Raw genomic sequence first — 20,468 nt, 5'->3', positions numbered from 1 at the left:
CTGATGAGGCACATTTAAGAGATTAAGCTAAGGGAATTTCTAATCCCCAGAACGGTGAGGCGGCTTTATGAGGTCTCCTAGTGAGTGATCATCGGGCTCCAGGTCAGCAGGACCGGGGGGGATAGGGAGGGGTCCAGTGTAAGTTCACCTTACCAATTTTTCTGTAAATGTGAACTTACCCTTTAAGCTAAAATTGGCCCAAACCATTATAGTTTCCTCCTAAAGTGATTTAACCACTTCCCGCCCGCGCCATAACAGAAAGACGGCTACAGCATGGGCCTTAATTGCCAGGAGGCCGTCATATGACGTCCTCCCATGCATGAGCTGCCTGCGTGCCTCACAGATCGGAGTAAGGGGCCGATTCCAGCCCCTTACCAGGAGATCAGCTGTCAGCCAATGACAGCTGATCATGTGATGTAAACAGAAGATCGGCAAACGTTTTTTTTTTTTCCCTCACGCTGATCACCGGCTTCTGTCAGAGGGACATCGGTCCCTCACACAGAGAGCTGTGGCTGCCATATATGTGCCCACCAGTGCCACCTGCCATTGTCACCTACCAGTGCCCCCAGTGCCACCTACCTTTGCCCAACAGTGCCAGTGCTGACAATCAATGCCCATCAGTGCCACATCATCAGTGCCACCGATCAGTGCTGTCTATCAGTGTCACCTACCAGTGCCCATCAGTGCCACCCATCAGTGATCATCAGTGCCCATCAGTGCCACCTATCAGTGCCCTTCAGTGCCGCCCATTAGTATTTTATAACAAACTATGAAACTGTTTTTGTTTGTTTTTTCGACATTTTTTCGTTTTTTTACCAAAAAATAAAAAACCCAGCAGTAAATACTACCAAAAGAAAGCTCTATTTCTGTGAAAAAAATTATAAAAGTGTCATTTGTGTACAGTGTTGTATGACCGCGCAATTGTCATTCAAAGTGTGAGAGCGGTGAAATCTGAAAATTGGTCTGGGCAGGATGGGGGTTTAAGTGCCCAGTAAGCAAGTGGTTAATAATGTTGTCTTTTTAAACATGTCTTTATGGGATTAATCACATGAGATTAATCTAGAATACAGTATACCATCTAGAAGTCTCCAGATTATATCATTTATACATTTTCTTAAGGGAAAAAAAAGGCTAAATCAGTTTTAAAAAAAATTATTTTGCTTGTGAAATAAAAACAGATTAGTTTCAGGAAAAGACTATGACAAGATCTTGTGGTTGCCAGCACACCCAATTGTCTTTCTGTTTTTTATTATCAAAGAGTGCTTAAAGTGATACTAAGCACACACTGTTTAATTTACATTGTTCCTTCTATTTCTGTACACGGATGATCACACTATAATTATTTTAATTAAAAAAAAACATCTAAGTACCTTTTTCCTAATCCATATAAAGCTGTCACATGACCCAGATCTTTCCCAGCCTGTCTGTAGGGAAACATAAGCAGGTCCTCTGCTGCTGGTCACATGTTCAAAATAAATAAAAAAAAAAAAACAGCCTTTGGAATGCATAGTTAAAATAAATAATTAATATAAATAAAACGGCTTTAAATTGTCATGCACATATATATTTGGAGTCAAAACTTTATTATTTTTTGGAAATAACCTGGTGTTGGCAGATTTCTGCCAGTCACAGGCTGTGTCACGCCCCTCCAGCCTGTGTCTTAGAATAGGAGGGAGGTGGAGCCTCCATTAATCTACATGTAATATCCCACCCTAATTGTATTTAGCTGGTTAGTGGGCATGGAAAAGGAGGGAGGGAGTGGGTTGTCATTTACCACTGTGTATACACCCATATGTGTGATTCTATAGTCACATGGGCTGCTCAAATGTGATACGGAGTAAATGCTCAGCATAGAAACTCACTGAAAACTGAGCATGTGCAGAGTTGCCACTACAGCTGCAAAATTTCTAGCTGAATTGGGCACATGGACAGAAGGTTGAGATAGAGAGCAGCAGGATCAACCAGGTTTTTTCCAGAATACAAAAAACAAATCACATAGTGACTGAGTATGACAGCATGTAATACAGCATTTATTGATAGTTCTTACAATGTGAGTTTAGTGACACTTTAAGGCCTCTTCACAAGTGTGTTGATTATGAATAACAAAGCAATGCTCATTAACGCACCTATAGCATTTATGACATGTTTTTGATGTGTTTTTGAAGCATTCAAAAAGCATCAAGAACGTATGATAAATACCCCGAATGTGTTGTTTTTCTTGTGGGAAGTGCTTACAAGGGGAAGTGATGTAGATGCAGTGGCAGGACTAACAGGATCGCAAAGTTCACACTTGCAACTGGCCCTGGCATTTTGCCACTGTCGGGGGGGCCCCGAAGGGGTTGCTGGCCGCAGGGTTCTGAGCTAAGAGCATCTGTCTCATACAGCCCAGAGCCTGCACTGACAGTTCCCCCTCCCTCCTCTCTCAGACGGACGGGAGAGGAGAGAGCCGATCTGCTCCTTCTCCTCCCGCCCCTCTCCCCCTGTGTGCATCGCGGGAAGTGTGAAGCTAAGCAGCTGAATTTGATCATTCAGCTGCTGGGCTTCACACTTCCCATGATGCACACACAGAAGGAGAGGGGCAGGAGGAAAAGGAGCAGATTGTCTCTCTTCTCTCCCAGCTGGTCAAGGAAGGGGGAACTGTCAGTGCAGGCTCTGGGCTGTATGAGAGAGACTCTCTCAGGTCAGAGTCCTGCTGAGGAGGCACTGATGAAAAGGCACTGATAGGCAGCACTGATAGGTGGCACTGATGAGCACTGATAGGTTGCACTGATGGGCACTGATACGCAGCACTGATTAGCACTGATGAGCACTGATAGGCGGCACAGATAGGCAGCATTGATGAGCACTGATAGATGGCATTGATAGGCGGCACTAATAGGTGGCATTGATAAACACTGATAGGTGGCACTGATAGGCGGCATTGATGAGCACTGATAGGCGACACTGATAGGCAGCACTGATGGGGTTGCACTGATGATCAGTGCCCTGATTATCAGTGTAAACAATGTACTGACAGTCTTGCCAGTTAACGGCTCTCTTTTCCTCACACAGACGCAGCGCGGGAGGAAAGGACTGCCGATAACCGGCAAGTCTGTTTACATGTGATCAGCTGATCACATGGTAAAGGGCTGCTGTGAATGGCCCTTTACCATGATCTGTGATCAGCTGTCAGTTGCAGAGAGTGCTGAATGCATGCCCCAGGGGATATGTGGGAGGCAGAACTGGAAGCCCAGGGCACAGGTGGAAGGAGTGGGTCAGTGGGGTGCTTTGAGGTTTCTTGCACCGGGGCCCTGAAAGTTCAAGGTTATGGCTCTGTGTGATGTGTGGTCATTCAAGATGAAAGATTCCAGAAAGATTGTCATAGTCACTTGCTCGTACATAATCTTGTTGGCATCCACACTTTGCTGACACAAAAATCTTTGCCACTGGCAATAATGCTCCTGCCTGGCACTGTCAGTATTGCTGGCTGGCTTGATGCTTTTGCTTGTACACAGAAGCAAATGGTGTTACCACCAGAAAGTGGCTGGAGCTGCTCTTTCCTAGTTCTCTATTATTTCCCAGTGCATTTTGAGATACCACCATTGCCTCTCCTCCAGCACCCAGCTCCGTTTAAGCGGCATTTAAGCAGAATTTTAAAAGCCTTCAGTGCCTGCCATAAATATTACAATGGGCACCACACAGTGCAGTACACACAAGAAAGGTACTGTATTATTGTGTTGTGTTTAAAAGTTATCAGCTTGTCGCTTTCAAGAGGCATTGACGCTTATCGGCTGCCTCTATTCATTTCAATGATAATGTGCTGTAGCTACACCTTGACCATACCTAAAGCATTTACGTTACATTAGTGAAGCATTTATTGACACACATGAACAAGCCCAAAGAAACGTTTTTACTTTATATAGAACTGCAGGTACCTACTGTATATTTGTGCTTATCGCATGTACTTTATGGCAACATCCCATGTGTCCTTTTTCACATTGGGACAGTCTGTTCAGTGGGGGGAAATCTGAAGTTGTGTTTTGATTGGTTGATAAGGTAATTCAAAGTGCAACAGAACCCTCCTATCTTTTTAAGGAAGCTGCCATCTTAGTCTTTGTTTGATCTTCAACTGCCATGGTGCTGCGCATGTGATTTGACTGGTTGAGAGCACAAGCAAATGTGACAGTTACATTCTCAGCACATGCTGGGAATGTAACTGTTTTCTAAAAGTGTTAATTTATTGATCGTTTTTACAGCTGCTGTTAGAGGCATTTGACGTTTTTTTTAACTGCCAAAAAAGCCCCACCATGTTAGCCTATGTGTCCATGCACACGTAAACTAACAGAGGCGTTTGGAGGCATAAGCGTTAAGTGGCAGTAAAAAAAATCGACAGCCTGTGCTGTAAAAACGACAAAAAAACGTGTCTGAAAGCGTCAAGCCATGCTTAGTCTTGTTTGACGTTTTTAGGCATTTTTACATTATAGAGAGTGTTTTCAATAAAAAATGTCCAAAATTGCTAACGCAGCAAAACGCGTAAAAACGCTAATGTAAAAATGCAGCTAAACACGAAAAAATGGCCGTTTTTAGCGCTGCTGTAGTGCCGGCATTTTTAAAACGTTCTGTGTGCACGAGCCCTAAATCTGATAAAGTTTATTCAAAATATAATTTTCCTCCTATAGCTGCAGTCACATCATTTACCTGTAGTGAAGTATGTCCCAGCCAGGCCTGTCAATTAGCTGGATCTACACTACATGTAACATGAACTGTGAATGGAGAAGAGTCTGGAAAATGACAAGATTCTCTCCCCCATTCACAGATTGTGTTATGTACAGTGTAATTAAGGTACAGTCTTTTCTCAATAATGGAAGAAGAGAAGAGTCCCGCTGTCTGTGTCAATGGACGCAGCAGCAGGGATCAGGAGAGAGCAGGCACGAGTGTCCCCAGGTAAGTATAGAGATGTTTGATATTTAATCACTTGCTGACCAGCCGCTGTCATTATCCGCTTCCCGACCGGCTCCTGTATATATACGGCGGCAGGATGACTCTGCGGCACGAATCGCCATATATATAAGGTGGTTCCTTTAAGAGCCATAGCAGCTGCTCGCTGCACGGCGGGGGACCCGATGCGTGTGGCTGGCGGGTGTGATTGCCGCTGGGCCACCCATGATCACGGGCACGAGAGCCAGAATAGGGAAGTGTGTGTGTAAACACTCAAATCCCTGTTCTGACAGGGGAGGAAAGACAGATCGTTTGTTCCTAGTAAGTAGGAACAAGGATCTGTCTCCTCCCCCAGTCAGTCACATCCCCTCACAAATAGAAACACTCCTAGGGAACACACTTAACCCCTTGATTGCCCCCCAGTGTTAACCCTTTCCCTGCCAGTGGCATTTATACAGTAATCAGTGGCTATTTTTAGCTCTGGTTGCTGTATAAATGTCAATGATCCCCAAAAAAGTGTCAAAAGTATCCGATCTGTACGCCGCAATGTTGCAGTCCCGATAAAAAACGCTAATCGCCGCCATTACTAGTGAAAAAAAAATATATAAAAATGACATAAATCTATCCCCTATTTTGTAGACGCTATAACTTTTGCACAAACCAATCAATATACGCTTATTGCGATATAGCAAAAAGTAAAAAAATATTGTGTTTTTTTCAAAATTGTCGCTCTTCTTTTGTTTATAGCGCAAAAAATGAAAAATGCAGAGGTGATCAAATACTACCAAAATAAAGCTCTATTTGTGGGAAAAAAAGCACATACATTTTGTTTGGGTACAACATCGCAAGACCGCGCAATTGTCAGTAAGACCCCTTTCACACCGAGGCAGTTTTCAGGCATTTTAGCGCTAGAAATAATGCCTGAAAACTTCCTCCCATTCCACCCGAATGTGAAAGCTCGAGTGCTTTCACACTGGAGCAGTGTGCTTGTGGAACGTTAGGGAAAAGTCCTGCAAGCAGCATCTTTGGGGGGTTTGGGAGTGCTGTATACAGAGGTCTAACTCGGAGTTATGACTATTAACTCCCTCATTGCCAAAAATTCAGCAGCAGCCTGTTAGCACTACACAGAGGTTTTCTTCAGAATCCACGGACAGATATGATGGACAGACTTTAGACCATTTAACACTGATAGGGGTCCTTACAATGGTCAACTGTTATTTATGTATGTAACGCCTTTATCCCAAAAGGAACTAAACTGTTGCTGTAACTGCCTATAAAGTGTTAGCTGGAGTTCGGCTTTGATTTGTTTAGTGTATCTAAATCTACACATCCGTCCGCCCAGACTGACAGGGCTGCTGTCCAAAGGTGTCTCTGTTGCTCTTTCATCCAGAGTATAAGCTCTCTAATACAGAAATGGTGTTACTGATGGCAACTTCGGGTGCAATTTCAATAGTCACCTGTGCAGTAACCCGCACAGATGTCTCTCCAATCGCCCTCGAAGTCGGACTACATTGCCAGGTTGAAAGTTCAGCTGAACTCGCACGATTTCTAGCCTGCAGCAATGTGAACCTAGGCTTTATCCTGTTTCTTTCCCTGAGCACTAGCCCATGAGTAGTCCCCCTTTGGAAAATACTAACAGAGTACACGCCAGACTCCTTAAAAGCAGCAAACAGATTTTACCAAAGGTGGAGGTTTCAGATCACTGGATTCCTAGACACTTGGTGGAACGTAGCTTTAATTTCAAGATTACTATTTTTGATATATATGTTTGGAATATCTATATGAGTGTATAGTAAGACAGGGGTTTAAGCACATGCCAATATTTCTGCACATGGTAGACATCTTTCAAGTACAATTTGCTTTATTATTGCATCAATATTTGGGACTCATTTCTTTTGTCACTTATGTTTATATGGTTTTATGTGAGTGCTGCATTTGTGTTTAATAGATTTATATACAAGGCTTTGTATGGTCACCTTGTGTGCTAGCAGCTATATGGTTTTAGGCGCTGACAATTTATTTGTGTGTTTTTCCACAGTTGTACTCACCTAAATTCCCATCTAGGTCCAATCCGGTGCTATTTACGGGCGGGGGCTCCACCAATCCAGTGCAGTGATGGCCCTCTGAGGTCCCCTTAAAGGGGTTGTAAAGGTAAAAGTTTTTTCACCTTAATGCATTCTATGCATTAAGGTGAAAAAACTTCTGACAGAACCGCCGCCCCCAGCCCCCCCGTTTTACTTACCTGACGCCTCGAAAGTCAGCTTCGCGTTCCCGACATCTGTTCCTCCGCTCACCCTGGCCGCTGATTGGCTGCAGTGGATGGATTGAAAGCAGCGCAGCCATTGGCTCGCGCTGCTGTCAATCACATCCGATGACGCGGCGCGCCGGGGGGCGGGGCCGAGTGATACAGCGAGCGGCTATAGCCGCCGGCTGTATCACGGGAGCGCGCCCGCAAGCACTCACCACCGTGCGAGAGAGCTCGCATGAAGGTGGTAAATGCTTGCGGGGAGGAGCTGAGACAGCCGCCGAGGGACCCCAGAAGACCAGGTTCGGGGCCACTCTGTGCAGAACGAGCTGCACAGTGAAGGTAAGTATGACATGTTTGTTATTTTTAAAAAAAAAAAAAAACACCTTTACAACCCCTTTAATTCCCCTCCACCGAAGTCTGTCTTCTACTTGATCCTGAATGGACCTTGCCACTGGCCCTTCAATAGGAAGTGTCCATATCATGCCGGCAGGGATGTGGACATCCAAAGAAGAACTCATACAAGAAGTAATCAGAAGAGGAAAAGGTTCAGGGCCATAGCACCATGTGACCATGGCTACACGAAGGTAAAAAGGGCTTTTAGATTGGGTTGTTACTTGTATAACATAATATACACACAGGCACCATGCCCACACATAAAACCTCTTTAATGCTACACACTTTAGGTTCATTTTAGAACTTTAAGACTACATTTGGTGACAATTTAATGTAAAGCAGGGGAAGTCATGTTTTTTGTGTTGTCTATTCACACTTTTAGGTCTCATCATTTTTCACTGTTTTGCAAATATGCACATTGGGTGTGAAAGCATGAATTTAGCCGTACAGTTTTAGTTTAAATCAAAAAGATAAAGTGCTTAAGGTTTTGGTGTAAATTAGGACCCATTCATACTAGTATGATGATTCACACCAATTTGCTATGGTAACACACATTCTAGTGCACTGAATTAGAGAAAACGCTTCAGGTCCAACTTTTGGTCAGTTTTGGTGCAATAGGCAGCTAATTCAAATGAATAGGCTGCCGTAACCTAATGCGATTGAATGCACAGCTTTCAAAATGTTATATATTGCAGCTTTACCAATCATTAGATGTGGTGGCTGCGTTAGATTTATTTTTTCGGGCTTTTTTCCCCCTGTTTTTACCTGGTGATCTAGCCAGTAACACACCTCTTGTATTAGAGTGCCCCCAATATGGGTGCACAGGGGGCACCTTTGGATAGTAGCATTGTCAGCATGGTGGGGGTGTAAGATGGACTAACAGATTTAGATGCACTAACACATTTAAGCCAAACTCTAGCTCACACTTTATAAGCAGTTACAGCAAACAGTTTTGTTCCTTGTGCGATAAAGGTTTTTCATAAATGAATAAAAGCTGATCATTGTAGGCACCCCTGTCGGTGGTAATTGGTTTGTCTCATCCCTCTAAATGCTACATCTGCAGGATAGCTTGTTCTTCTGAAAAACAACAGGCCAGATCACCAGGTGAAAATAAAAGAAAGAAAGCATCAAAAAGAAAACAAATGCAGCCATCACATCTAAGCTGCAATATAATAAATGTTTGGTTTTGGGTTTAATACCACTTTAACTTTTAATTGCTGTCCGTATCCAGATTGGAGATTTGCCCTTGCTGTCTACCCCAGTAACAACATTGTCTTCAGGATGGGATGTGAATAGAAAGCTTCAACTCATTTACTAAGTCCTGGAGCAGTTGCACTTGAAGAGGTGCAACTGCACTTGCAAAGTGTACAGTCTATTTGCCTTTAGTAAATCCACCCCCTGTATTTCTAGGTATCTTCATTTAACTCTTAGTGTCACTTTATTTGTATTTTGTTCAGTACAGGTATACTTTAAGTCCAGATGTGTTTTTTTTTTTTTTTTTAAAGGAAACCCGTAGGTAAATTCCTTCTTCAATTCCTATTGGTCTGGCTGTCATGTTAGTCCCTTGGCTTCACTACATTCTTCACCACTCATCCAGATCAAATATATCTGAATTTATTATTATTTTAGCAATATTTCCTGCATATTTGTCCTGTGTGAGTAGGCCAGGAAACTAACATTTTGTAGAAGCAGGTAGCGTATGTATTTCCTTGTTTTTGTCTTATTGCTTAGCTCCAGTTTTGGAGATTGTATTTTGTTTATGAGGTGCTAATAATCATGTTAGTATTATTGTTGTGGTAAATACGGTTTTGTTAAAAAATACATTATGAGATAAAATGAACCCACTTCTCTCTCTGATTACTGAACCTTTCCTTACCCACTGTTTTCATTTACCTGAAACCATGGTCACATGATCATCGAGCGCTGGGTCCCCTGTTCTGTTTACTTCCCGGAAGGGTCCTTCTTCCAGGTGGCCAGGTCACTGGCTGGACAATTTCCATTGGCTGTCCAGCAGACGGGTTCTCTCAGGATCCAGAAGACCGCTGACATTGGACCAAGAGCAGTGAAGGGGACTGGATTAAGGTGCAACACTGAACCAGCGGTCCTTGCAGACGTAAATGGCATCAGCAAGGGACCAGTATGCGAGGAACTCAGGTGAGTATATTTGACTTCACCAGGTTAAGGTAAATTGAACAGCTGATAGGTCAGAAGGGGGTAGGAGGGTAGGATGGGAAAATTATAGATTTTGTCCACAGTTGAGCTTTAGATATTTACAGGAGTATTATAGGATACACAAAAACTGCTTTAAAAAAAAAACTTAATCTTGAGATGGGGCAATTGTTGCATCAGTGTACAAGGAAAATGGAAATACATAGCTTGGCCGTGAAGAACGTAAAAAGTGAGCTGGGGAACAACAGTGAAAGGGTTACACATTTAATCTCACACACCTAGCGCCCAATTAACATGTCTGAGAACTGTATTAAACTTTCCAACCTAGCTGAACATCTCGTCCAACTTAGAAATAATCCATTTACCTCAGACAATGCAACATTTTACATTTTGCCAAAAGATGCACAAGAACGCCGTTTTACAGCCTGGGCTATTGACTTGGTATGGTGTGTGTTTATCATTCACAGTACAGCTGCTAGTGCCACAGGCTCTGACAGAACACCATATAAAAGGCTAATGTCTGAGGTAAGCTTTTTTTTTTTTTTTTGCCGGCGAACTGCATTTTGATAAATATACCTCATTTAAAGAAGCTGTGTCCGTTCTTTCAGCCTCGCCATCTTTGTTGTAAGCATTTCCAAGCTAAGCGTTGACAAACTATTTGCCTTTTCAATGACTATCCTGCCTTTATCCCGAGGGTTCTCCTTCATCATCAGTATGAGATCGCTGCTGTTATCTCTTGCATATCAATGTGGTCCGCAAAGCATTTTCATGCTTTCTGTCCTTCCCTGTCTCCCTTCATGCACTGAGACAAAACAAATCATGTGAACGCTGGGTGTTTCATGTTCATATCAAGCCCTGCATGCATTAATTCACACCAAAACCTGTCACTTTTCTCTCTTATAACACAATCCTCAGAGAATGTATTAAGCCTTTGCTCCTGTGAAACAATAAATGGGTCAGTTAGATCCTCAATATAAAAAACGACCTTGTGTCTTAAAAAAAAAAAATTGTTTTAAAATGGCTTGGTATATAATCATAATCTCCTTTTTTTAAATATTTCACCCATACGATAAAGTCTAAGGAAGATACAGTAGGGAAATCTGCAAATGATGAGTAGGACTTAATCCAGTAATGATTGGAGCTGTTAACCTAAACTGTTGCCCTAAATGACCTCTAACCTTACTCAAACGCCTTGAGATAATACCTTCTCTGGAGAATGGTTTTCGCTACCACTTAACAAGTATAATGAGCCAGGTTTGATATACCTCTAAAGGTCATTAAAGTTTTCAATGGCTGTTTTTATTGAAATATTGGTTATTTGGTCTTTGGAGTAGCTGTGTCATTATATGCAAAACACCATCACGCTGTACTGAAAATCATATAATACATTAGCAATTCATTGATGAGTTCCAAAACCTTTATTTTGTTACTATTGATAAAAGGTAACTTACCGAATCACCCTGAGTTCTGAAGGTCAGTTTCTGGTCTTTGCTTGTCATGAAAAATAGTGGCTAATGACGGCTTCATTGATTCCTATTGTGACCAACTCTGTTCCTACTCCATTGCCTGGTGTCCCACATTAAATTCCATGATCACAATCCACGTCTCTGCAGATATACCACAAGATCACATAGAGGATCAGGAGAATGGCAAAAATAAATAAAGCTACTAGGATAGCCTTGGTCACCGGAGATATGAGCGACTGCATGTCACCTAGGGGTTCAGGTGGAGAGGTCTAGTTGGCAATTACTGTGATTAACGGAGCAAAGGGTAACCGGTGGTCTCTGGCACACAAGTGCTGTGGAGCGAGGTACCAACTAGGACCTGTGGATCCTCTGCATTGCTTCGTGCCAAGTTGAATGAGATGTACAAATGGTGCCTTATTCCCCCTGACAGGAAAAAGGGAAAGAAAATGACAGCTCTTCTATACACGGGCTCAAAATCTTCTCTGCACACGTCCATCTGAGTCTCCAGCACAAGAGATCAAAGCCTTAACTAGAGCAAAGAGAGGGACTGCGCAGAGGAAACTTAATGATGCTAATAATCCTGCCATGGGAGCAGACCAATCTTCCCGGTTTCTTTTATTCTAGCAGAAGACAAGATGTATTCAAACTTGTGGAACAAAATTGGGTAGCGATTGATGAGCGAAGTAGTCTCCTGCTGTTACATCCATCAAAAGCCATCAGCTGGGGACAAATAGAGAAAAAAAAAAAACTGGAAAGAAGCAGGAAAGTTGGATAAGTAGAAGGTCAGAGGTTACGGTTGACTATTATAGCCTAGAAGCTGGAGTTATTATTTCAAGTATCAGCATTGTAAAGTTGAGTTAGCATAACTGCATGCAGCAGGTAGTATGCATGGGGGGATAGAGAGACTCCAGCATGTGTGAGACTGAAGCGTGTGTGTGTATATGTCTGCAGCTTGCTTGCTGCAGACTGAGAAGTAGGTTGATTAGTATTCCACCCAGCAAAGTCTCTCCCTCCCCTACCTCAGTATCTCCCTCTGTCCTCCCCCTTTCTCACTGCACAGCTCCTCCTCTTGTTTCTCTATCATTCAGTCACCAAACAGCACGCTCTTATCCTCTGGTGTTGTGATTATGTTTTGTTTAGGCAGCGTGCTGCAGGTTATCATATAAATACATGAGCAAAATGAAATGCAGGGATGTTGTGTACACCGACTGCTACCTATAACTATAATCTTCTGCATTAAGGAATATAAGCCTTGTTAGTTCACCAGGTATTGTAAGAAGTAAGCTTTGCATGGGTGCCAAACACTGTTATAAATTGGCAGATAGATTCTAGTAAAAATGATTGTGTCTGCTCCCAAAGCCCATCTTATAACGCATATGACAGAAACCATTTAATCATAGAATATTTTTATTGGTTTTATGGAATAATCTCTGTGTGCATGGATTGCAAGGTGGAAGGAGGCTAAGAGACGAAATATGGAGATGGGCCCATATGCACTAAGCACTGTCGTAGACACCCTTTAGAATTCGGATGTGCGTCCAAACAAAAATTTCCCATGCTTACGTCTGATTCATATACCTGTCACAGGCAGCTACATGAATCTGTCAGGCCATGAGGTCAATGTCCATACTAGACACTCCTTCATGGTTCTTCACTCTCTGGTCACTGTGCCTGTTACACTGACAGGTGCTTGCACCGAGGAGTTTTGCAGTAGGGTAAGTGGAGCCTGATTGGCAACTGAGAGTCTATTTCCCTATCAGGTCCACCTCGCTGTTGATTTATTTTTATCTATTACGGGTACTTCTATAGCACTTTCAATTTACATATATATTGTACATTCATATCAGTCCCTGCCCCCAAGGATCTTACAATCTAAGGTCCCTAACTCACATTCATACATATACAGGGAATACATAGACAGGATCCATCCAATTAACCTACCAGCATGTCTCTAGAGTGTGGAAGGAAACCTGAGTACCCGCAAAGGCACAGGGAGCACATGCAAACTCCAGGCATGTAGTGTCGTGGTTGGGCTTTGAACAAGTCTCTCTAGCGCTGCTTGGCAGAAGTGCTAACCACTTCACCACTGTGCTGCCCCGTTGACAATATATGGCAGTGGGTGGATCCAGAGGCACTATTCAGTCCAATACCAGCTTTTAAATCTGCTCACTGCCATTCGCTCTCAATCAAAAGTAGAGCAGACTTGGCCTCTAAGTTCCCCATCGGGTTCTGCCCACCCAGCGACTCAAACTATTTCCAAAAATATGGACTTATGGCCATATTTGGGTAATGACATTACCGCTATCCTTGGCTCTTTTGTTCACATTTAGCTTTCATCCTTGGAATCTCCCAGCCAACATCAGAATGGGGCCGGGAATACAGTACTGTCCGGGAAGCTGTCACAAAAATGCCCCCCACTTTGAGCACTGGTGTACCACGCCAGCTCACTAGAGCTGATCTTAATTACCACCAGTTTTTCTAATTTGACAACTGGCGGTATTTCTTTAAGAATCTGTCAGTGCCAAGTGGCAATAGTAATAACTTCATGATTTTGGTGCATGTGTCAGTAATGTTACCAAAACCTGAGGAAATGCTTGCCTGAATAAGGATAGTGTAGATAGTGTTAACCCCTGTGGTAAAATACATATATGTACTTACCAGTACAGGATACCAGTTAAGGACTGTAAATGTGTGGGACTCTTTGCAAAGTAAGGGCACACATTTCAAGATCGTTCAGAGTGATAGGAGTAGGTATATAATGTGGAAATGAAAATATTTAAAATTTTGACCAAAGATGCACTATAGGTCAGTTAGACATTGAACGAACAACCTTTATTTTGATAGTCTTTCTTCAATTTCCTGCTACATCAGTTGTGTTTCATGTCTAAATATAAATGTGCATTCCAATAAGTACCAGAGTTATACCAAGTGCACTCAGTATTCTGCAATCAGTAACAAAACTAGTCAGACATACCCACTCTCTGCCTCTTCAATACAAGTCTGTGTGAGGAAGACTTGTGCTGAAGGGAATGGTTGTCACTGAGAGTACTGAAGAGGAAAGGCAAGAAGCAGTGTTTTCACTGAGGGGATATGGTATTTATCCCCTTCTTGTCTGCAATTTGTTTATTATTATTCGCCAGCATGATACTCCGTGCCAGGGTTACGTCAGTCATCATCCCCACCATCAACATCACCCCCTTTTGACAACCAGCAGTTGACACTTCGTGAAGCTGTGAACTCCCAATCCCATTGGTCGTGGCAGCCAGAGTCCCTATTGATGATCATGAACTAATTAAAGTGGTTACTGATCAATTGATAACTACTCATCTGTCAGCTTTGACACGGTGATTACTTACAGCCTAAAGGCTTCATTGATAGGCTGCAGTATTCAACTGAGTAATAATAATAGTGTAACTGTTGGATATAGTTGCATTATAAAAAATAAAATAAATAAAAAATAATAAGAATAATAAATAAAATTGATTTAAAAAAATAGAAAAAATTTATTTTTTAAACATATTTGCGCAGTTGTCAGCTTATGCTAAAAATAGAGTATTTTTTAATAAAACGGTGTACCAAATGAAGTCTTAAACAATATGTCTTAAAACATTTGTATAAGTTATTGTTACATTAACTGACACATACTAATGCTGCTAAATTTGTCTGGCAATTTTGGCGTCAATGATCTCTGGTCACACACTAAAGGGTTAAACAGTTAGTTGCAAATCATAACAGATGGGGATGGACAGGTAGGTGGGTATTACAACACTACAAAGAGACTAATGCCGCGTACACACGGTCAGATTTTCGGCGAGAAATGTTCGATGGGAGTTTGTTGTTGGAAATTTCCGACAAACAAAATTTTAGATCTGGATCTCAAATTTTCCGACAACAAAATCCACTCTCGTAAATTCTGATCGTGTGTACACAATTCCGGCGCACAAAGTTCCACACATGTTCGGAATCAAGCAGAAGAGTTGCACTGGCTGTTGAACTTCATTTTTCTCGGCTCGTCATACGTGTTGTACGTCACCGCGTTCTGGACGTTCGGAATTTCCGACAAGTTTTGATTGACCGTGTGTATGAAAGACAAGTCTGAGCCAACGTCCGTCGGAAAAAAAACATGGATTTTGTTGTTGGAAGTCCGATCATGTGTACGCGGCATAAAAGGTATGAAACTTCAGTTGGACTTTTTGTAACTCTAGCAGAGGGCATGTTGGATTGCTGCATAGAAGAATCCCCTTTGCAGGGACAATGTATATGACAGTGAGACCTGATACAGCTGTTGATTCACAAAGGTTTTCCAGCATATCTCTTCAACAGAAGTACATCAATTTCTGTCGAGCGGGTGGCCACACCGGGATCGAAATTCGACTGGTCTCTGATGAACCTACCGAATTTTGATCAGTGTATGGCCAGCTTAGGACATGTAAACATCATGGTTTTAACCACTTGACGACCGCCTCACGCCGATGTACTTCGGCAAGGTGGCACGGACAGGCAAAATCACGTACATGTACGTAATTTGCCTGTCCGGGGGTGGGGGGTCCGATCGGTCCCCCCCCCGGTGCCCGAGGCGGTCGCCATTTCTTCCCGGACGATGAGAGGTGAGGGGGTGGCCATCCATTGTTGGCCACCCCCTCCCGATCGCTCCCGGCGAATGAGAATGCTTCCTTTCCCTCTGTAATGTAAACAGAGGGAAAGGAAGTGATGTCATCCCTCCTCGAGTCGGTCTTTTTGATCCGGCGCCGAGGAGAGAAGACATCAAGTAAGTCTGCACAACACTACACATCCAGTAGAACACGCCAGGCACACTTGTCACCCCCCATCACCCCCCGATCACCCTCTGATCACCCCCCTGTACCCCCTGTCACTCTGACACCAATAGCATTTTTTTTTTTTTTTGCATTGGTGTCAGTTTGTGTCAGTTAAAAGTTTTAGGGCAGTTAGGTTAGCCCCCTTTAGGTCTAGGGTACCCCCCCTTAGGTCCAGGGTACCCCCCTAACCCCCCCTAATAAAAGTTAACCCCTTGATTACCCCCCGTCACCAGTGTCGCTAAGCGATCGTTTTTCTGATCGCTGTATTAGTGACACAGGTGACGCTAGTTAGGGAGGTAAGTATATAGGTTCGCTGTATTAGTGACACAGGTGACGCTAGTTAGGGAGGTAAGTATATAGGTTCGCTGTCAGTGTTTTATAGCGACAGGGACCCCCATATACTACCTGCTAAAGGTTTTAACCCCCTGATTGCCCCCTAGTTAACCCCAGCGATCACCGTATAAGTGTTACGGGTGACGCTGGTTAGCTAGTTTGTTTTTTGTAGTTTATTACAGTTTATTAGAGTTTATTATAGTTTTAGGGCACCCGCCGTTTATTACCCTATAAAGGTTTAACCCCCTAATTGCCCGGCGGTGATAGAAGTTACGTTTTTAAGATCAGATAAGGTCTGCGTCACCCCAGGCAGCGTCAGGTTAGCGCCAGTACCGCTAAAACCCACGCACGCAGCATACACCTCCCTTAGTGCTATAGTATCTAGCGGATCGATATCTGATCCGATCAGATCTATACTCCCCAGCAGTTTAGGGTTCCCTGAAACGCAGAGTTAGCGGGATCGGCCCAGATACCTGCTAGCACCTGCGTTTTGCTCCTCGGCCCAGCCTTGCCCAGCCCACCCAAGTGCAGTATCGATCGATAACTGTCACTTACAAAACACTAAGCACACATAACTGCAGCGTTCGCAGAGTCAGGCCTGATCCCTGCGATCGCTAACAGTTTTTTGGTAGCGTTTTGAATCAGTCGCTGACAGTCAGGAGCTTTTTTGCCTGTGAGTCTCACTAGTGTACCCCTAAATTTAGAGCCCAAAATGGCAAATAGAAGGTACACTAGTGAAGAGGCCTACACGTTTCTGAGTATGACAGATAGTGAAGAGGAAGTCACTCATCTGTCAAGTTCAGGCTCAGAATACGAACCTGTAGAGGACAGCGGCTCCATGACAGATAGCTCTGACGACAGAGTTGTGGTCCCTGCTAAGGTCAGGCGTACCAGACCCCAATCTTCTTCTGTCCTTGAAGTGCAAGAACCGCAGGGCTCTCGTATGGAGCAGAGAAGTACTAGCGCCGCTACTCCTTCTGGTGAACTGGCAAGCACCAGCGGCCTAGTACACCCTGGTCGTACATCCAGCACTGCAGTATCACGTGGTGACGTGGCGAGTCCCATAAGTGCAGTTCAAGCTGGCGAGGTGGCAAGCACTAGTAGTGTCCCGCTGCCACCAAGAAGACAAAGACAGGCCCGTCGTGCCCATAGTGCCCTTCCTGCTGCATTGGCCAATCCGAATTGGGAACCCACCACTTCTGCAGCACCCGTACTTCCCCCTTTCACTGGCCAACCCGGAATTCAGGTGGAAACAGTTGACTTTACACCACTGGATTTTTATTCACTGTTTTTCACCGAAGATCTCTATAGATCTATTGTGGACCAAAGCAATTTATACGCTGGTCAACACATCGCCGCTAATCCCCAGTCCTCCCTTGCCAGAGATTGGAGACCAATTACGGTCTCCGAATTTAAGACCTTTCTGGGCCTTTCCCTCCTCATGGGGTTGAATAAAAAGAGTAAGTTGCGGTCATATTGGTCCACTGACCCAATTTACCATTCACCCTTGTTCTCTGCTTCCATGGCCAGGGCACGATACGAGCAGATTTTGCGGTTCATGCACTTCAACGACAATGAACTCTGTCGTCCTCGTGGAGACCCTGCATACGATCGGCTCTACAAAATTCGGCCCCTCGTAAACCACTTCAACCAACGTTTTGCAGACTTGTTTACCCCCCATCAAGTTGTCTGCGTTGATGAGTCCCTGATTAAGTTTTCTGGCCGCTTGTCATTCAAACAGTACCTTCCCAGCAAGCGTGCCAGATACGGGGTCAAGATGTATAAGCTCTGTGACAGGGCCACAGGCTATACATGTAGATTTATGGTTTACGAGGGAAAAGATAGTCACGTAGAGCCGACAAACTGCCCTGACTACATAGGAAGCGCTGGCAAGATAGTGTGGGACTTGGTGTCACCCTTATTCGGAAAGGGGTACCACTTGTACGTGGACAATTATTATACGAGCGTGCCACTTTTTAGTCACTTGTTTGATCAGCAGATTGGAGCATGTGGCACCGTGCGACCTAATCGCCGGGGCTTTCCCCAGCGGCTTGTAGATTCCCGTCTTAGGCTGGGGGAGAGAGCCTGCTTGAAGTATAATAATTTGCTCGCTATGAAGTGGAGGGATAAGAAGAATGTTTTCGTTCTCACCTCCCTTCATGCAGACACGACGACCCAAATACCTGGTGTTGTGGAGAAACCCCTCTGTGTCCACGAATACAACCTTAATATGGGAGGGGTGGACCTCAACGACCAGTTGTTGGCGCCGTACCTAGTTGCCCGTAAGGCCAGACGCTGGTACAAAAAAGTGTCTGTATACTTATTTCAATTGGCTTTGCTGAATGCTCATGTGCTATACAGAGCTTCAGGACAGACTGGATCCTTCCTTAAATTCCAGGAAGAGATCGTCAGAGCCCTTCTGTTTCCAGACGGTGCTCTACCTCACCTTCCCCAACCAAATGCAGTAAGCCGGCTGCATGAGCGGCATTTTCTTTATGCCATCCCGAGTACCCCTACCCAACGAGCCCCCCAAAAAAGATGTCGTGTCTGCAGCAAGCGCGGATTTAGGCGTGACACCCGGTGTTATTGTCCCTCCTGTCCTGGCAATCCTGGTCTTTGCATGGGTGAATGCTTTGAACGCTACCATACATTAGTTGAGTATTAGCGTAGGGTTCAGCACTGCACAGACTAGGCACACTAACACAGGGTCTCCCAAGATGCCATTGCATTTTGATAGACCCAAACCTGGAACGAGTTACAAAAGTTAAAAGTTACTAAAAAAAAGTGTAAAAAATAAAAATAAAAAAAAAATAAAAAAAAATAAAAACACAAAAAAAAATATAAAATAAAAAAAACAAAAATAGTTGTTGTTTTATTGTTCTCTCTCTCTCTATTCTCTCTCTATTGTTCTTCTCTTTTTTACTCTATTCTATTCTGCAATGTTTTATTGTTATTATGTTTTACCATGTTTCATTTTCAGATTTTTTATACTTTACCGTTTACTGTGTTTTGTTGGTAACCATTTTATTGTTTTCAGGTACGCCATTCAGTTGCAGCGCGGATTTATTTATCTTGACAGCAACAGCGTTTGCTCCCACGATATATAAAGCCGTGACTCCAGCGCTGTCGGAGGTGATTTCACCACCACAGTTACATACTTCAGCATATATGCCGAAGCGTGGGGGCAGCAGTGGGTGGAGGAGCAATTTGCTCCTGCCTTTTGCGGGAGGATGCACCCATGCTTCGGCATATATATATTTTAGGCACAGGTTGCGTTAAATGTTTTATTTTTTACTATGTTTTTTTTTTGTATTTGCTTTGCAGGTATGGTAAGTCTTACTGTTATACTGTAATGTTACTTTGTTTTATTGTTAACCATCATTTGCTTAGCAGGTACGCCATTCAGTTGCAGCGCGGATTTATTTATCTTGACAGCAACAGCGTTTGCTCCCACGATATATAAAGCCGTGACTCCAGCGCTGTCGGAGGTGATTTCACCACCACAGTTACATACTTCAGCATATATGCCGAAGCGTGGGGGCAGCAGTGGGTGGAGGAGCAATTTGCTCCTGCCTTTTGCGGGAGGATGCCCCCATGCTTCGGCATATATATATTTTAGGCACAGGTTGCGTTAAATGTTTTATTTTTTACTATGTTTTTTTTTTTTTTGTATTTGCTTTGCAGGTATGGTAAGTCTTACTGTTATACTGTAATGTTACTTTGTTTTATTGTTAACCATCATTTGCTTAGCAGGTACGCCATTCAGTTGCAGCTCGGATTTATTTATCTTGACAGCAACAGCGTTTGCTCCCACGATATATAAAGCCATGACTCCAGCGCTGTCGGAGGTGATTTCACCACCACAGTTACATACTTCAGCATATATGCCGAAGCGTGGGGGAAGCAGTGGGTGGAGGAGCAATTTGCTCTTGCCTTTTGCGGGAGGATGCCCTCATGCTTCGGCATATATAAATGGTGCATGTATGCCCATCATTAGAAGTGGGTGGATGAAGGGAGGTATTCTAATGGTGGGCATACCCACAAAAAAACATACCCAAAAAAGTTTACAATATATGCCTAACAAGGACCAGCAATGTACTGGTATGTTGCTGGACTTTGAGTGGT

General features: G+C 43.6%; 2 protein-coding genes across 2 annotated transcripts in view; both read right to left on the bottom strand.

The window, feature by feature from the left end:
* The window catches only part of ZBED1 (zinc finger BED-type containing 1), a 262,465-nt gene extending 251,157 nt beyond the window's left edge, over nt 1-11,308 (bottom strand). Inside the window, exon 1 of the mRNA XM_073616399.1 lies at nt 11,179-11,308. The gene's annotated coding sequence lies outside the window, so the exon portion shown is untranslated. The remainder of the gene's footprint in view (nt 1-11,178) is intronic.
* Nucleotides 1-11,316, bottom strand: part of DHRSX (dehydrogenase/reductase X-linked) — an 863,646-nt gene extending 852,330 nt beyond the window's left edge. The window contains exon 1 of the mRNA XM_073616402.1: nt 11,179-11,316. The gene's annotated coding sequence lies outside the window, so the exon portion shown is untranslated. The remainder of the gene's footprint in view (nt 1-11,178) is intronic.
* Between the last annotated feature and the right edge of the window lie 9,152 nt (nt 11,317-20,468).

The sequence above is a fragment of the Aquarana catesbeiana genome, linkage group LG02, assembly GCF_042186555.1.
Source record: "Aquarana catesbeiana isolate 2022-GZ linkage group LG02, ASM4218655v1, whole genome shotgun sequence".
Taxonomy (NCBI): Eukaryota; Metazoa; Chordata; class Amphibia; order Anura; family Ranidae; genus Aquarana; species Aquarana catesbeiana.
This window is presented reverse-complemented; position numbering and strand designations above follow the sequence as displayed.